Source organism: Ovis canadensis, chromosome 18 (assembly GCF_042477335.2).
Source record: "Ovis canadensis isolate MfBH-ARS-UI-01 breed Bighorn chromosome 18, ARS-UI_OviCan_v2, whole genome shotgun sequence".
NCBI classification, from domain to species: Eukaryota; Metazoa; Chordata; class Mammalia; order Artiodactyla; family Bovidae; genus Ovis; species Ovis canadensis.
In genome coordinates this window covers 81275491-81294163 of record NC_091262.1, presented here as the reverse complement: position 1 = coordinate 81294163, position 18673 = coordinate 81275491, and the positions used below count along the sequence as shown (strand labels likewise).

General features: G+C 56.1%; 1 pseudogene; it reads right to left on the bottom strand.

Moving 5' to 3' along the window:
• Nucleotides 1–503: 503 nt before the first annotated feature.
• On the bottom strand, nt 504–8169 carry LOC138423592 (exocyst complex component 3-like protein 4; annotated as a pseudogene).
• Nucleotides 8170–18673: the final 10504 nt, after the last annotated feature.

Below are 18673 nucleotides of genomic sequence, written 5' to 3'. Positions count from 1 at the left end.
CCACGGGTTCGAGAGAGAAAGATGAAGAGGGAGGTTTGTAGGGTCAGGCCTGAGTATGCTCCTTGCAGCCTCAGGTCCAGAGCCAGGACTGGCAGGGTCCACCCCTCCACATACTCACTCCAGGCTGACACTTGCCCTGTGGCAGCACACAACTTTCACTGCTGGGAAGTCCCTCGCACATCTAACCCAAATACCTCAAGCTGTAGAACAAGCTTTGGCCTTTCCTTATCTGCCAGGGTGCAGGATTGCTTAGAACAGGACAGAGCAGTGCCCACGCCTGTGGGACAAGGCTCACTTGACACGTGAGGCCAGGGGCCTCGGGAAACCAGGGTCAAAATTTGTTTTGCTCTCTAACCACAGTGGTGGGCTTTCCCAGTTCAGACTTGCCTCAGTCTCCCTGTTGGTACAGTGGGCAGGAAAAGTCAGCACAGAACCTCTGGCCGGCCCCTGGGTGCGTGGGGAGACAGACCTTCTGTCTGCAGTCAACTTGGCCCCGCCTCTCCTTAGACAGATACCATTTTATTTCATGTTTATATTAAAATAAATAGTCTGTTCTTCATTTTCACATTGGGGTGGTGCAGGACAGTTAGACAGGGAGGCCTTCCCGGGTGGGCAGTACCAAAGGGAATTTCTGCACCAAACCCTCCTCCAAATGCCTGGAATGCCTCTCAGGCTTGCTGGCATGCCTGGCATGACCTCCCCTGGCCATCAGGAGGAGGAGGAGGATGGACGGTCCCCCACGGGGGGCTTCAGGCCTGGGGCTGCGCTGGGGCTGCCCCCCGGGTCCCCGGCTTGGGGCTCGGTCCCTAGGGGCAGGTGGCCGCCCCTCCGTCCCCCGGGGCCGCCCCCTTTCAGGCCAGCAGCGCTAGATGCAGGTGACCAGCACGTCCACGCCGGTGCCCAACTCGATCTCCTGGAGGAGCACGGGGCCCCCAGTGGCCCCGGAGCCCCCGGCCTTGGCGGCAGCCCTCAGCACAGCCTGGGCGTGGCGCAGGAAGTGCTGGTTCCGACGGCGGCCCAGTCGGCGCAGTGCCAGGATGGCCAGCACGTGGTCCCGCCTGCAGAGACACGCGGGCCCCCGCTGCAGACGCGACAGCTCCAGTGACACCCCGGACCCCAGGGCGAGGGGCACCCCGCGGCTCAGACTGGAAGCGCTAGGGCACCCAGCATTCCTGGGGGCGGGTGCCTGGGTCTTGAAGGGTGCAAAGCTCGTCGGAGACAGGAAGAGGCAAGCCTGATGGGAATGGCCTCTGAGCCCCAGGCAGAGGTTCCGGAAACCTAGTCGACCTAGGGAGGCAGCAGGGCGCCGCCATGCCCTGATGCCAGGAGTGTGGCAGGCAGGGGAGTCAGAGCCTCTTCCCCTGAGAACCCTGCTGGGGAGCCCCGGCACAGCGGCAAGCAGAGAGGCACGTGGGGTGGGAAGCTTGGCCCAGTGTGCTGCCCCTCCCGCCCCGAGCACCCCAAAGAGCTGGAAGCACTGTCTCCCGCAGCCAGGGAGGGCCGGCCAGCCTGCGCAGGAAAACCCCGAGGGGCCAAAAGGGGAACCTTCCTCCTATGCGCAGTTACTCTGAATCAAGGCCAAACAGATGCAGGGGGCTGGGATCAGAGGATTCTCCGGTGGGGCGGGGCGGGGCAGGGGACCAGGAAGGGGCTAGGCCCAGGCTTTCTGTAGCCTCCCCATCCTGGAATCTCCAAGGCCATGAGGAGATTCAGCTGGGATTTCCACGTGACTCACAACCCCCCAACACACACCCTAGGATCAAAGCCTTCTTCCTGCTGGCAGGTCTCGGGGCTTCCAGAAAGGGCTTTCTCCCGGAGCTGGGCGCCTGTGCCTCCCCCTAAGACTCGCTGGAGGAAGGGTTCTGGCTCCCTTCAGACTCCAGGGACCACAAGACTGAATGAGGACGGCGAGATTAGAACACCGGGGAAGGGCAGCGACGATCCCACCAGGGCCCCCACAGCCTGAGGGTCCGGGGCCCGCAGGTCACACTGCTGGCACCTGTGCACGGAGGCCGGTGCTAGTCCGAGCCCCGCCCTGAGGCCCCCTCCCTGTCTCCCATCCCCATAACCAGCTCTGGGGTAGGAACCTGATGTCCGGGTAGCTTCTGATGAGCGTCTCCAGGTGCTACCTGATGTCGTCTTTGTAAGTCTCGCCCAGTATGTCAGCCACGCATGGGATAGCTTGGCCCAGCCACGTGGCCTGGGAGCCCTGCGGAAACGCGACGCGGTGGGCCACCCCCGCCCCCGCCTGCAGCCCCTCGGTGAGTGTCCGGTTTAGCCCTCCTGCAGCCACCACCGCGGCCCCACCGGGACCGCCTCCCGCCGCGCGGAAGGGGACGCGCCCTGGCTCAGGGTTCCTCTTCCCTCCCCACCACACAGCACAGAAGAGGCTTTCTGTGTCTACTCAGGCAGGTGAGCCCAGGCCCCGCGGGGAAGGCCTGCCTGGCATCAGACGGGGAGTCGGGGACCAGTGGCCCAGATGAGGGGTGTCTGTGTGGGCAGGATATGCCTGAGCTCCCTCTACTGGGGGTGGGGTGGAGGAGAGGTCCGACACAGTCCCCGCCCCTCAGACAGGGCTTCAACCCTCATCCCTCCCCTACACCCCCCACAAAGTACATGCAAATCAACGTAAACATATGCTGCGTGTCCTCCCCACCTGGCCCGGCCCCAGCACTTGGAGAGTGCCTCGAATCCTTTGCCAAAGCCCGCCCACCCGGGGGTCTCTAACAGCGGGGAGCTGAAATCAGACTGAGGGGTGCGCTGTTGGAGGGTTCGCGGGCTGGAGAACCCCCAAGAAGGCCAGCACCCCGGGGTAGTCGGGTGATGCTCCTACCAAGCCCTGGAAGGTATTGCCGATGGCCTGCGCCTCGAGGCCCATCTTCTGGGAGCCGCTCCGGCGGTCCACACCCCGGAGCCGCTCGCGGGGTCGCAGCGCCTGCGCCAGGTACTCACGGACAACATAGCGGTGCACCTGCTGCAGAGTCTCCTGGGGGTAGAGGTCAGGGTCACCGGGAGGAGCCCAGGGCACGCCCCCACCAGCGCCCACCCCAACCCCCGGATACCTGGGCCAGGGGTGGGGCCATGTGCTCGAGGAGGCCCGAGAAGGCCACCACTTTGTCCATGAGGGGCTGCAGCAGGTCCTGGGTCAGCCAGGCCTTGGTGCACAGAACCCTGAAGAGCGGCTAGGGGCAGAGCGGTGGGCAGTCGGCCGAGGGCTGACCCCCAGCACCCACTAGACCCTCCCCTGGGGTCCGGGGGTCCTCCCCTCATGGCTCCGGACAGGGGCGATTCAGGACAAAGGGCGAGCTGGCATCAGGAAGAAAGTCTGGGGAGCTGACCCCCTTCTCTATGGTATCTTGGAGACAGCCCCTCTCCTGGCTCTAGACCTTTCCCTGATGAGAAATCTCTGAGACTGCCTCCTCCAGGCCGGCAGGCCCCGTGGGCATGGTTGGAGTTTGAGCCTCTAGCCAGCCCTTGCCTGGGGAGTCCTGGCGGCGCTTTGAGGGGCTGGATGAGGCGCCATTCCCTAGATGCACCGCTCTGTGGAGAGGGTTCTCAGTCTCAGAGTTCGTCTCTGAGAGGAGAGTGAAAGCGTTAGTCGCTTAGTCGTGTCCGACTCTTTGTGACCGCATGGACTGTACCTCCGTCCATGGGATTCTCAAGGCAAGTGTACTAGACTGGGTTGCCATTGCCTTCTCCAGGGGATCCTCCACACCCAGGGATGGAACCTGGGTGTCCTGCAGTTATAGGCGGATTCTTCACCATCTGAGCCACCAGAGAAGCCCAGGGCATGAAGGAAGAAGGGAATTGTTCCCAACAGTTCTTGCTCAGCTGGGAACCTGTCTGGGTTCCCTGCCTGCCCCCGAAACACCACCCCAACACGCCCCTACGGTAAATGAGTGCTGTGACTTGGGCCCCCGGGATCCAGGACACAGGGTGCACCTGCTGGGCAAGGAAAGTGGGGAGAGAAGGGCGCCCCCCTCACCTACACAGCACCCTGCAAGCCCTGGAGCAGCCGCTTCTGAAAGGTTCGGGCGGCAGCCCCCAGGGCCTTCTCCAGCTCTCCAAAGCTTTCTGGGAACTTGGCCAGAAGGTGAGTCCTGGGCAGGGGGAGGGGCCAGGATTGGGGAAAGTGGGCAAGGGCTCACAGCCTGGCATACAGCCGTGAAGGCTGGGTGCCACCCCAGCTCCGATCACTCAGACTATAGTGTGAAGGGCAGCCCCCTGGGGCGGCACAGTGGAGAAGCCCTGGGAGCCGTCACGTGAGGGGGCGGCAGTGCACCCGGGAGCCAAGCACGGAGGAGTGGGCCAGGGGAGTGTCGAGGTCCCACCGCATGACAGGGCCCCTGTGGCAGGGCTGAGCCAGACCTCATCCCTCCTAGCGACAGAACAGTGCAGCACAGCCCCTCCTGGCACAGAGGCCCTCCTCAGACGCTCGGGAGAGTCTCTCAGTCGAGCCCGACTCTGTGACCCCATGGGTGGTAGCCTGCCAGGCTCCTCTGTCCATGGGATTCTCCGGGCCAGAATACTGGAGTGGGTTTCCATTCCCTTCTCCAGAGGATCTTCCCAACCCGGGGATTGAACCCAGGTCTTCTACATTGCAGGTGGATTCTTTATCCTCTGAGCTCCCAGAGAAGCCCTTTGAGCCTCATAATTGCCTCTCCAAATATCACAATGTCCCCATTTCATCATTGAGGAGACAGGGCTAGGCTCTCCCAGTTTGCAGCCCAGGGACACAGAAAGTGAAGTCTCTCAGTCAAGTCCAACTCTTTGTGACCCCATGGACTGTAGCTCGCCAGGCTCCTCCATCCATGGGATTTTCCTGGCAAGAGTACTGGAGTGGGTTGCCATTTCCTTCTCCAGAAAGGCAGGGACACAGAAAGGCAGGCTAAATTTCTATCAGGGCTTGACCAGAGATGGCCTACACCAGAGTCCCCTGTGCCAGGACCAGCCTGGCACAGTCTAGGGACAGAAGAGTGTTAGTGAGCCAGCGCCTTATCACGGTCGTGCTTTGGGTTCCCAGATCCAACAAGTACTGCCTGCGTGACTGTCGACCAGCGGCAATGTCTTTCTGAGCCCCCACACTGCATTCCCGTCTGTCTGTGGGGACATCACGCCATCAGCAGTAGCTGATGCTTCTTCAGTTGGGGACACTACGGGTTGGCCTGGGGCTGAAGGCTCTGGCAGCCCACAGGGGAGGGCCATTGTCCCCTGGAGGTAGAGGAACCCAGGTTCCGGCACCAGCAAGGCCCTGGGTTTGGGGAAGGGGTGGGGAGAGTGTCAGGGCAGGCTTCCAAGAAGAGAGAGGGTCCTTCAAAGTAAGGAGGCTGAGCGGGATGAAGGGAGGAGAGAATGGAGCCCTGGGTGGCAGGGATGAGCTGGGCAAGGGTGGTTGGAACCTCGGCCTCTGCTCAGCCCTGAAGCTCCCTGCGTCCCTGCGAGGGCCTCAGCTCTGCGGGGCCAAGAGAGGACCCCACGGAGTGGGGACGGGGGGGGGGACGGGGCGGGGACGAGCACGGAGACAGAGTCCCCTCCGGAGGCCTCCGGGCAAGGCCACCAAGCGGCCGCAGGGGCGCTGTCTGCGTCGTGGTTCCCAGGGCTCGCGCGCCCCCTGCCGGTCGCGCCTGGCACCGCGGGACAAACCCACCTGAGCTCCTCGCAGGCATTGATGCTGGCGCACACGTGAGGCTCGCTCACCGCCCCTGATTCCAGAAAAGTCTTTTCGAACCTGGGGGGCGGGGTACGCAGGGGCCTTGGAGACTCTCCCTGGTTGCTGAAACCCCGAGCCCGCCCTCCAGGCTTCTCCCTCCCAGTTGTCTGGAATCTCGGATTCCGAGGTAACGGGATGGGTGGGTCCTCCCCAGGGACAACCAGCTTCCACACCCTGGCCACCCCACCCACCACATCCCGGCCCAGGATTCGCCCGCACCTGTGCAGGAAGAGCCCCAGCGCCCGCGCGCAGATCCCCAACGTGGTGGCCTCCAGTTCTGCGGAGATGGCGCCGGCCGCCTTCACGTGCTCCGCCACGAGCTGCGAGTGAGCGCGTCTGAGTACTGGATGCCTATGGCCCCAGAGCCCACCTCGTGGCGCAGGGACGTCTCCACACTCCCCGCTCTGCCTCCCAGTGTCGGCTCCGACTTCGAGGGGCCCCGATTTCCAGAGGGTCAGCCCTCCCAGCTCCGCACAACGACGGGGTCCTGCCCGCTACGCTGGGAGCTGTGGCCTCGCGCTCCCAGCTTGGCCATGAGACACGAGACTTCTGCCCGCGCCCCACGTGGGGCCTCAGGCTCCCGTTCGATGGGGAGAGGCTGTTGTGACTGTGTCTTATAAGAGAGTCTCCACCGCCAGAGGCCCAAACCCACGGCCTTCCCTCCGGCGCACCATGCAGATGTCGAAGGACAGCGGCGTGTGCAGAGGCCCCGCAGCTCTTCGGGGGCCTCCGCAGCCGCCCAGCGACTCTGCTCCAGCTGCAGGATGCCATCGAAGCAGCTCGCGATCTTGGTCTGTGCGGGCCAGGGAAGGGGCAGCGGTAAGACCCTCCCAGGAGGGAGACCCCCTACCTCCAAGCCCTAGGGCACGCCCTTGGCGACAGGGCACCCCTGTCGGGACACAGGCCCAGGCCCGAGGCCGCAGAGCTGAGAGGCTCGGACCGTGTGCACTGCGCCTCCCTACCCCGCTGGCATTGACCACCCTCTACCTGGACCCCGCCCCCTTCGGCCCGGCCCCGCTCCGGTCTCACCTCCAGGAAGCTGGTGTAGTCGTTTTCCAGACGGGCCCAGACGTCCAGTGCCAGGAGCGGGAGCAGTGGCTCCGAGGGCAGAGCCTGGTCCTGGGTGCCCAGGAAATCAGGACTGGAAGGCAGGGCGGGGCCTGAAGGTCTGGGCGGGACTCTGATGTGGCCGCGGCTGCACCCACTGCCCTCTGCCTTGGCTCAAAGCCTAACGCCATAGCTGTGAGGCCCGAAATCTGGGCTTCCATTCCCACGCCCAGCACCCCAGCCCGCCCTCCGGGATTCCGTGCCAAGCGCCTATCCACTCGGTTTCCCACCTCAGGATTTCCTGGCTAAGCAGTCGGCGGAGCGTGCCCCGAAAGCATAAAGAAGGCAGTCCGGATGGACCTCGACCAGCTTGCTTCGGGAGTGACCTCCACCCTCTCGCTTGGGGTTCACCCAAATTGAGCTCTAAACGCCCCCAGGACCTTGCAGTTCAGGGTCCAGCTAGGATCCAGCCCACACCGGGGCAGGCGCCTGTCTGCAGCCACGCAGAATATTAAGGAGGAGCCCAGCACTTTGGCGCCCCCTCCAACTGCCCCCCTACCTGGGGAGCTGGGGAGCGCTCAGGGGCACGGGGGACTCACCCCATCACGTTCTGCAGAGCCCTGCAGAGCCGAGGTGTCCATCCAAAGCAAGACTGGGGGTGAAAGCCAGCCCTCAAGAGCGCGGTGAGCCGCGGTTGTGTCCAGCCTGGAGGGGGCGCCCTTGGCCAGTTCGCTAAAGGCCCCGCGTGGACTAGGGGGTACTCCCTGGGCTCGCCGCCATGGAAGCAACCCCGCCCATAGCTCTTTCCAGCTTCTGAACCGAGAGGGAGAGCACCAGGGTCTGGGAGGGGGAGGAGAGAATATCAGAGGGCTCCCGGATCTGGGATCTTGGGTGCCTAACAGCCAGCACTCTCCCGGGGAGGAAAAGGAGGAGAAAGGTGCCCTGTGCCCTTCAGAGCAGGTTCCGGAAGGCCTTGCGGGCGGGCAGTGCCAGCCCCTCCTCGCCCTCGCCCCACCCCCCGGCCGCCGGCCCGGGGCCTCACCTGCTGTAGATGTTGGCGGCCCAGTCCAGCAACACGTAGAGCTGCTCGCAGCCGCGGGCGTCGTGCGCGAGCTCCTGGAGGCGCCCGGCCACCGCGCCGTGGAAGGCACGCAGGTAGGCCTCCCACGCCGGGAAGCCGGCGGCCGCGTAAGCGGGGTGCACCTCCCGCTGCACCTTCTGCAGGTCGCGGCGAACCAAAGCGCCGAGCTCGGCCAGGAGCCGCGCCAAACGGGGGCAGCGTCGGCCGCCCCTGGGCCTCCCTGGCGCCCTCCTGCCGCAGGGCTTCCTCCCAGTACTGGCGCTTCTGCTCAAAGCGGAGCTCAACGGCCCCGAGGAGGACGTCCACCCCTTTCCTTGGATGTCCCAGCACTGGACGGGGGTGGGGTCAGGCTGCAAGGGGCTGGCCCAGGCCACCGGGGGCTTATCAAGGCCTTGCAGCCCACAGGGAAGGCTGTGGGAGGGGCCTCGGTTCTATATTTAACCAGGGGCTGGAGGCTCCTAACTCCGATTCTCACCCATCGATCTTCTCCCCGGTGCCCCTCGTAGAGGACTGGGAGGGAGTCTCCAGGGCGTGGGGGCTTGGGCGCAGGGCCCTCACCACCCCCAGGCTCCCTCAGGTTCTGCTCACTCCCCACCCCCTTTCAGCCCCTCCTGCTGTTTCCTGGGGAAAAAGAAGAGAAACTTCTTAGCCTGCTGGGACCTCCCACCCTCCCCACTGTGTAAAGACAAATTCAAGCTGGTGCGGAGCCAGCAAGTTCTCACTTCAGCCCAGGGAACTAGGGCCCAAAGGTGGGCAGGACCTGCTGAAGTCACTGACCAACCAGAGGCTGAGCCACACCCCTTTCCCCGGCCACCCCACCACCGGGACAAAGGCCAGGTTGGAGCCAGCACCTGACCCTGGGTGATATTGGGCCCGAGCGGCCTCTCTGCAGGCCTCAGTGTGCCTGGGGTGATTGACACCAGGATGGGCAGGGCCCAGCCCCTAACTCACCCCCTTCCCCGTACCTGCCAGCAAGATGTCCGTCCAGAGGACAGACATTCAGGGGGTTGCCGAGGCCTATATTCCTCTCCCAGAGGCAGCTGAGCAGCTGGAAGGAGGCTGTCCTGAGGGAGGGGCTGGCCCAGGTGCTCGATGCAAGCCTTATCAGCCCTGCCCTGGCCACAGGCCGTGGTTCCCCCAGGTGCCAGGACTCAGGGACCATGCCCTCAGGTCAGCCCCGGCACAGCAGGGAGCATTGTGCCAGCGGCCCTCTGACCCCGCCGCTCCCCACCTCCCACAGTGCCGCACAGCGCCCAGCAGGGGCAGGAGTGGTGATGAAGGAGCCATTCCAGCGGGGCCCAGCCTGCCCTGCTCTGGGCTCTGTCTCCAGGGAGTGTGGGGGTAGGACAAGCCAGCCTACCTTGGTTGGCAAGAGCTCACATTTAGTAAGCACCTACTGTATGCTCGGTCCATGCCTGGCACTGTCAGATCCCCATGACAACAAAGTGACAGGGTGTCATTCTCCCCACTTTATAGATAAGGAAACAGGCTCAGAGAGGGGCAGGGTCTTGCCTTAAGCCACACAGCTCAGGGGCGGGGAGTCAGGACCAGCCCAGGTCTGGCTAGGAACCTGGGAGCAGAGGCTGAACCCTGTCTCCCTGTACCAGCAGCCCAGTGTTGCTGCCCAGGGAACCCTTTCTTCTGGCAGAGGGTCTGAAGATGGGCAGGCTGCCAGATGCCAGGAGTGGCATCAGACTTGAAGTTCTCCAGGAAGCCTAGGGGAAAATTCTGGGGGAAGAGGGGCAGCTGGCGGCTGGGTCTCATGGGAGGTAACAGAGGCAGACACTTGAAACCCAGCCACCCTGCCTGACCACCTCGTCCCAAAGCCCATCGAGGCCCCCTGGTGTTCCCTCTGCCCGCTGCCCCGTGAATCCTGCTTCAGCAGCTTCCCAAGTCATTCTTGACCTTCAGGAGGCACCAGTCAATCAGGTCACTCTCCTGCTTTAAACCCTTCCGTGGCTCCCCACAGCCTGGCATTAGAAGCCGCCCTCGCCCCCCATCAAGGTCTGAACTTCCTCCAGCCTCACGCCCGGGCCTCCTGGGCCTGCACCCAGCCCGGCTCCCGGCTTCTGCTCAGGCAGCTCCTCCTCCCAGCCTCTCCCTCTGCTCCCCAGCGCTGACCTGGATTTCAGAAGCTGGGGTGCAGTCGCCTCCACCTCCCAGCAGTCCGTGGGCTGTGCTGTGCCACCTGCCTGCTCATCAGGCCCCGGACTGGCTCCCTGGAGATGGGGCCTCCTCACTGGCCTGGGAACCTCTGTCCATCCACCCCTCCTTACTGCCCAGAGGCAGCCTGTGGGGGCAGTGAGCCTTCAGTGTGAGGATCACCCCTGCCTGTGCGGGCCCTCTCGGGTATCAGGCTGGTGTCTTCTGGGCTGCAGAGTCCCTGCTGACTCTGCCATGGCCCCGTCCCGGGCCTGCCTCTCCAGCCATGGGGCCTCTTCCTGGCTCTCTCTCTCTGTTCTGTTGCCCTGAGTATTCAGAGGCCCTGGCCCCTGCACCTTGGCCTCAGCTGAGCTTCAGGAGCCAGGAGATGCAGGCCTGGGCTGCGCCCTGAGGCCCATGTTCTCCAGGTCAGGGTATCGCGCCCACTGCAGGGCCAGTAACAGGGGTGGAAACACCACCCAGAAGCCATGCTTACTGGAAGCTCCCACCTGAGGCCACCCTATCTGTGACCAAGTCAGGTCTGGGCTTCCCTCACCACTGGGTATCTCCACCCTAGCTTCTACCCGCTTTCCCCAGGCCTGCCCTCCTATAGCAGCTCTTCCCAGGTATCCCATCGCAGTCCCAATCTTTCCACCTCCCCAGGGCCTGGGCCATCACCCCATCCTTCAAAGCTCCAAAGTAGCCACCTGGGGCAGAGGACTGCGTCTCCCTCGTACCTCCCACCGGTCATCCCCCCATCACCTGGTCACAGGTCCTACCTGTACTCCTTCCTAGACCCCCTGGATTCCATCTCCTTAGAGGGGTCGGGGGTCTTGCCAAAATATAACCCTCCCTTAAAGCCCTTCTCTACAGGTAAGATTCTTCTGAAATAAGGAAGAAGACAAGCATGTGTGCTCTCAGCATTCAACATTTGCCTGGAAGATCTAATTAAGTCAACAAGGCAAGAAAAATGAATAAGAGGTATCAATATTGGGAAGGACCTGATAAAAATGTCATTATTTGGAGGTGATGTGATTACCTGCTTAGAAATAGCTTTCTTAAACTCCAGAAAAGCCTATTTTTAAAAGGTTATTTACCGGACATGGAACAATGGACTGATTCAAAATTGGGAAAGGAGTACGTCAAGGCTGTATATTGTCACCCTGCTTATTTAATGTCTAAGCAGAGTCCGTCGTGTGAAATGCTGGGCTGGATGAAGCACAACTGGAATCAAGACTGTCGGGAGAAATATCGATAAACTCAGCTACGCAGATGACACCACCCTTATGGCAGAAAGTGAAGAGGAACTAAAGAGTGTCTTGATGAAGGTGAAAGAGAGTGGAAAAACTGGCTTAAAATTCAGCCTTCAAAAAACGAAGGTCAAGCCATCCAGTTCCATCACTCCATGGCAAATAGACAGGGAGAATGGAAACAGCGACAGACTATTTTCTTGAGCTCCAAAATCACTGCAGATGGTGACTGTAGCCGTAAAATTAAAAAACGCTTGGTCCTTGGAAGAAAGGCTATGACAAAGCTAGACAGCATATTAAAACGCAGAGACGTTATTTGCTGACAAATGTCTGTAGACTCAAACCTATGACTTTCCCAGTAGTCATGTATGGATGTGAGAGTTGGACCACAAAAAAGGCTGAGTGGCAAAGAATCGATGCTTTTGGACTGTGGTGTTGGAGAAGACTCTTGAGTCCCTTGGACTGTAAGGAGATCAAAACCGTCAATCCTAAAGGAAATCAATCCTGAATAACTATTGGAAAGATTGATGCTGAAGGTGAAGCTCCAATACTTTGGCCACCTGATGCAAAGAGTTAGAAAAGACCCTGGTTCTGGGAAAGACTGAAGGCAGGAGGAGAAGGGCACAACAGAGGATGAGATAGTTGGATGTCATCGCCGACTCAACAGACGTAAATCTGAGCAAACCCCGGGTGATGGTGAAGGACGGGGAGGCCTGGCGTGCTGCATCCATGGGGTCGCAGAGTCGGACACGACTGAGTGACTAAACAACAACAACAAAAAGGCGCTTAAAGCCTCCCTTCTTGAGGCTTCCTGGTGGCTCAGTGGGAAAGAATCCACCTGCCAATGCAAGAAAGGTGGGTTCGATCCAGACCCGGCAAGATCCCATCTGCTGTGAGGCAACTAAGCCCTTGCACCCCAACTATCGAGCCTGTGCTCCAGAGCCCTGAACTGCAGCTACTGAAGCCTGTGTGCCTATACCCTGTGCTCCACAGCAAAAGAAACCACTGAAATGAGAGAGGCCTGCCCTCCACAACAGAGCGCAGCCCCCACTGGCCAGAGCTAGAGAAAAGCCCCACAGCAATGAAGACCCAGCATAGCCAAAAATAAATAAATAAATACCAATTTAAAAAAGGCTTCCCTTAATACAGCAACAAAATATAACACTTGTCCCCACCCCGCGCTGCCGTCACCCTCAGGAGAAGCACACCCTCCTGCTCAGCGCAGCATTCAAGGAAGCACCTGGCCCCAATGTCGGGAGCCGCGTTAGGCATTACTGACAGAATGGAGGCACGGCCCCAAACCCCTCTCTTCATTCCGCAGGCACGGACCCGGGATGAAGGAGTTAGGCCTTGTGATTCTGATTGCTCTTTCCTTTCTTCAGTTGAGTTGACTGGAAAGAATGTTAAGGTGATTATTGTGCTTGACAGAAGCATGAGAAAGCACAAAGCCTTCTACACTTGTGCCCAGAAAATAATCTATAAAATAACCATTGACACTTGTTCAAGGATCTTTACAAAGAATGTCCCGGGATGAGCACATGGGCCACAGCTTGAGGCCATGGGAAAGATTATTATCTGAGACCTATTTGTGAGGGAAATGTTTATGGCCAAAGAAGTTTGCTGAGTTTAGGGTTTAGGATTAATTAGCAATAGCTAGAAGCCTTTTTAGGAGATGATGATCTTAAGATGCTAGGGGCAAACAGGATTTAGAAAGATAAGAAATAAACTAAGAAATGTAGCATGTTCAGTTCAGTTCAGTCGTTCAGTCGTGTCTGACTCTTTGCAACCCCATGAATTGCAGCACGCCAGGCCTCCCTGTCCATCACCAACTCCTGGAGGTCACTCAGACTCAAGACCATCGAGTCAGTGATGCCATCCAGCCATCTCATCCTCTGTCGTCCGCTTCTCCTCCTGCCCCCAATCCCTCCCAGCATCAGAGTCTTTTCCAATGAGTCAACTCTTCGCATGAGGTGGCCAAAGTACTGTGCTTCAGCTTTAGCATCATTCCTTCCAAAGAAATCCCATTCTGATCTCCTTCAGAATGGACTGGTTAGGTCTCCTTGCAGTCCAAGGGACTCTCAAGAGTCTTCTTCAACACCACAGTTCAAAAGCATCAATTCTTCAGCTCTCAGCCTTCTTCACAGTCCAACTCTCACATCCATACATGACCACAGGAAAAACCATAGCCTTGACTAGCCTTGACTAGCCTTGACCTTTGTTGGCGAAGTAATGTCTCTGCTTTTGAATATGCTATCTAGGATGGTCATAACTTTCTTTCCAAGGAGCAAGCATCTTTTAATTTCATGGCTGCAGTCACCATCTGCAGTGATTTTGGAGCCCAAAAAAATAAAGTCTGACACTGTTTCCACTGTTTCCCCTTCTATTTCCCATGAAGTGATGGGACCAGATGCCATGATCTTCGTTTTCTGAATATTGAGCTTTAAGCCAACTTTTTCACTCTTCTCTTTCACTTTCATCAAGAGGCTTTTTAGCTTCTCTTCACTTTCTGCCATAAGGGTGGTGTCATCTGCATATTTGAGGTTATTGATATTTCTCCCGCCAATCTTGATTCCAGCTTGTGTGTCTTCCAGTCCAGCGTTTCTCATGATGTACTCTGCATAGAAGTTAAATAAGCAGTGTGACAATACACAGCCTTGACGTACCTCTTTTCCTATTTGGAACCAGTCTGTTGTTCCATGTCTAGTTCTAACTGTTGCTTCCTGACCTGCATACAGATTTCTCAAGAGGCAGGTCAGGTGGTGTGGTATTCCCATCTCTCTCCAAATTTTCCAGTTTATTGTGATCCACACAGTCAAAGGCTTTGGCATAGTCAATAAAGCAGAAATAGATGTTTTTCTGGAACTCTCTTGCTTTTTCCATGATCCATGATCCAGCGGATGTCGGCAATTTGATCTCTGGTTCCTCTGCCTTTTCTAAAACCAGCTTGACCATCAGGAAGTTCACAGTTCACAAATTGCTGAAGCCTGGCTTGGAGAATTTTGAGCATCACTTTACTAGCATGTGAGATGTGTGCAATTGTGCAATAGTTTAAGCATTCTTTGGCATTGCCTTTCTTTGGGATTGGAATGAAAAGTGACCTTTTCCAGTCCTGTGGCCACTGCTGAGTTTCCCAAATTTGCTGGCATATTGAGTGCAGCACTTTCACAGCATCATCTTTCAGGATTTGAAATAGCTCAACTGGAATTCCATCACCTCCACTACCTTTGTTCATAGTGATGCTTTCTAAGGCTGACCTGACTTCACCTTCCAGGATGTCTGGCTCTAGGTGAGTGTCTCACCATCGTGATTCTCTGGGTCGTGAAGATCTTTTTTTGTACAGTTCTTCTGTGTATTCTTGCCACCTCTTCTTAGTATCTTCTGCTTCTGTTAGGTCCATACCATTTCTGTCCTTTATTGAGCCCATCTTTGCATGGAATGTTCCTTTGGTATCTCTAACTTTCTTGAAGAGATCTCTAGTCTTTCCCTTTCTGTTGTTTTCCTCCATTTCTTTGCATTAATCGCTGAAGAAGACTTTCTTATCTCTTCTTGCTATACTTTGGAATTTTGCATTCAGATGCTTATATCTTTCCTTTCCTCCTTTGCTTTTTGCTTCTATTCTTTTCACAGCTATTTGTAAGGCCTCCCCAGACAGCCGTTTTGCTTTTTGCATTTCTTTTCCATCGGGATGGTCTTAATCCCTGTCTCCTGTACAATGTCACGAACCTCATTCCATAGTTCATCAGGCACTCTATCTATCAGATCTAGTCCCTTAAATCTATTTCTCACTTCCACTTTAAAATCATAAGGAATTTGATTTAGGTCATACCTGAATGGTCTAGCGGTTTTCCCTACTTTCTTCAATTTAAGTCTGAATTTGGCAATAAGGAGTTCATGTACTGAGCCACAGTCAGCTCCTGGTCTTGTTTTTGTTGACTGTATAGAGCTTCTCCATCTTTGGCTGCAAAGAATATAATCAATTTAATATTTCGGTGTTGACCATCTGGTGATGTCCATGTGTAGAGTCTTCTCTTGTATTGTTGGAAGAGGGTGTTTGCTATGACCAGTGCATTTTCTTGGCAAAATTCTATTAGTCTTTGCCCTGCTTCATTCCACATTCCAAGGCCAAATTTGCCTGTTACTCCAGGTGTTGCTTGACTTCCTACTTTTGCATTCCAGTCCCCTATAATGAAAAGGACATCTTTTTTTGGGTGTTAGTTCTAAAAGGTCTTGTAGGTCTTCATAGAACTGTTCAACTTCAGCTTCTTCAGCGTTCCTCGTCGGGGCATAGACTTGGATTACCGTGATATTGAATGGTTTGCCTTGGAGATGAACAGAGATCATTCTGTCGTTTTTGAGATTGCATCCAAGTACTGCATTTCAGACTCTTTTGTTGACCATGATGGCTACTCCATTTCTTCTGAGGGATTCCTGCCTGCAGTGGTAGATATAATGGTCATCTGAGTTAAATTCACCCATTCCAGTCCATTTTAGTTCGCTGATTCCTAGAATGTTGACGTTCACCCTTGCCATCTCTTGTTTGACCACTTCCAATTTGCCTTGATTCATGGACCTGACATTCCAGGTTCCTATGCAATATTGCTCTTTACAGCATCAGATCTTGCTTCTATCACCAGTCACATCCACAGCTGGGTATTGTTTTTGCTTTGGCTCCATCCCTTCATTCTTTTTGGAGTTATTTCTCCACCGATCTCCAGTAGCATACTGGGCACCTACTGACCTGGGGAGTTCCTCTTTCAGTATCCTATCATTTTGCCTTTTTACACTGTTCATGGGGTTCTCAAGGCAAGAATACTGAAGTGGTTTGCCATTCCCTTCTCCAGTGGACCACATTCTGTCAGACCTGTCCACCATGACCCGCCCGTCTTGGGTTGCCCTGCAGGCATGGCTTGGTTTCACTGAGTTAGAGAAGGCTGTGGTCCTAGTGTGATTAGATTGACTAGTTTTCTGTGAGTATGGTTTCAGTGTGTCTGCCCTCTGATGCCCTCTTGCAACACCTACCATCTTGCTTGGGTTTCTCTTACCTTGGATGTGGTGTATCTCTTCACGGCTGCTCCAGCAAAGCGCAGCCGCTGCTCCTTACTTTGGGTGAGGGGTATCTCCTCAATGCCACCCTTCCTGACCTTCAATGTCGATAGCTCCTCTAGGCCCTCCTGCACTGGTGCAGCCACTGCTCCTTGGACGTTGTGTTGCTCCTCCCGGCCGCCGTCCCTGGCATCGGGCGCAGGGTGGCTCCTCTTGGCCGCTGCCCTTGGGGCATGGGTTCCTCCCGGCTTCTACCCCAACCTTGTACGTGGGGTAACTCCTCTCGGCCACGCCGCTTCGTGCGCCGGTCGCAGCCACCTGCGCTTAGTTCGTCCAGTCAATAAAGGAAAAGAAATAGAAACAGTAGAAGTAACAGCATCAGTTCAGTTCAGTTCAGTTCAGTCGCTCAGTCGTGTCCGACTCTTTGCAACCTCATGAATCACAGCACGCCAGGCCTCCCTGTCCATCACCAACTCCCGGAGTTCACTCAGATTCACGTCCATCGAGTCAGCACTTAGGTCACCAAAGTGAGCCAACAACCTACATCCAGACTTAACAGCGCTGGGAAGTCCCTCCTTAACAGCAATCTATAGTCCCAACTGGGAGAGGGTCCTGGGTGGTGTGCCCACCCCACGGGTGAAACTTCCAGTCGCCATGGTGGGGGCTCCTGCTTATATTCTCAGGCCACAAATGGATATCATCATCAGTTTGCAGGGCAAAAATGCAGCTCTGGTTTTTTCTTTAACTTTTACAATGCTCTTTGTTTTACCTAGTGAGTCATAGGCCTTCTTAGACCCCGGGGGCTGGCCAGGCCCTCAGGAACTGAAGAGATTCTGAGACCCGCTTCCTTTCTCACCTAAAGTGCCTCTTGGCTTGCTGGTAACAAGCGGCGTGCTTGCAGATGGACATGCAGTCCAGGCAGGGTCCAGGCAAGGTCTGAAGTGGGTAGAGGCCTGCTTCCCTACATGGTTGGGTTTTTTTTTTTTTTTTTACTATTTATTTGTTTATTCTTACTTTTAAATTTGTTTTGCTTCACCAAGTCTTAGTCACAGCATGTGGGGTCTAGTTCCGGGACCAGGGATTGGTCCCAGGCAACCTGCATTGGGAGCGCAGAGTCTTAGCCACTGGACGATGAGGGGAGTTCCTCTCCTGCTGAGGTCCAGCCCCTGAAGGATCCAGGGGTACCCTCAGGATGAACAGTGTCGGTGAATGAATGAATGAATGAATGAGAGAGGAAAGAATAGAAGCTGATATTCCTTGTTTTACACAGAAAGGAAATAAAGCCCCAGACAAGGGACTTGCTCTGCTCACGGAGGCCACAGTCACCCTCTCGCCAGAGTGAAGACGAAGAGCACCTTCTAGCTGGAAAGAAGATGCAGAGCGCCTTCTCGATTGGGTCTCTGAAGCCCAGGCAGGAAAGTGAATGCAGAGAGCCTCTATGGTGCAAGGGATCAGCCTAAAGAAGAGAGGGAGGGAGAGAGAGAGAAAGAATGACACAGGGTGACCAAGCTTTGGTAGCAAGGCCATAACTTTATTTTCAAAAGGAACTTTTATACCTTGACTTGTACATAGAGGGAAATGAAAGATGCAAAGTCATGCAGAGTCAGCCCAAACATTACATCTGTTTTGTCTTTATCAAAACCGGGATTTTTTTCTGCATACCTTTCCCATAAACAATGTTGTATACATTATCTTCTGGCCTTGGAGGCCTGTGAACATTTTATGGCCCTCTTTTGATAAAGGCTGCCCAACCAGAAAACTTACTTTTCCTTGAAATGTTTTTTCTTTATATTTCTAATCTATGTCAGCCTCAGAAAGTATTAAACAGAGTTACATTCTCACGGAGTAAAGGTGCAGTGAGTTACAACAAAGAAAGAACCAATTAGCTCAAAGGTCCGATGTGGTTAATTCCAAGGTTACTGCTTGTTTTTCTTAAATTCCAACTACATTAACTGTTGCACTCCCAAGTGCACAGGGGATAAGAAATATGGGATCTTAGAAGCAAGCATTGGCTCAACACTGAAATCCTACACCAGCACTATTCTAAAAGCTTTTAACTCTTTGAAAGGCTCTATATTTTTAGAATGTTTAGCTTCCCATGCCTCTCACAGTTGGGAGGCTGTGAACAATCACATGCATAGCTGCAAGAGTCTGGATAAACCTGTCAGGCAAGCTATAAAGCCATCGGCAGGGTTTGATTTGAAATACTCCTTTCATGTCCAGGAGAATTATTCGCTAGAGCCCTAAATTTATTTTCTCCCGAATAAAGGTGGTCGGGGATAGCCCCCTGTTAATGTCAGAAGAGTTGATGAAAGGCACACAATAGACAGATTCTGGTTTGGGGGTAGATGCTTGAGCAGATCCGGGGGGGCCCTCGGGTCCTGATCTACCTTGCCTATC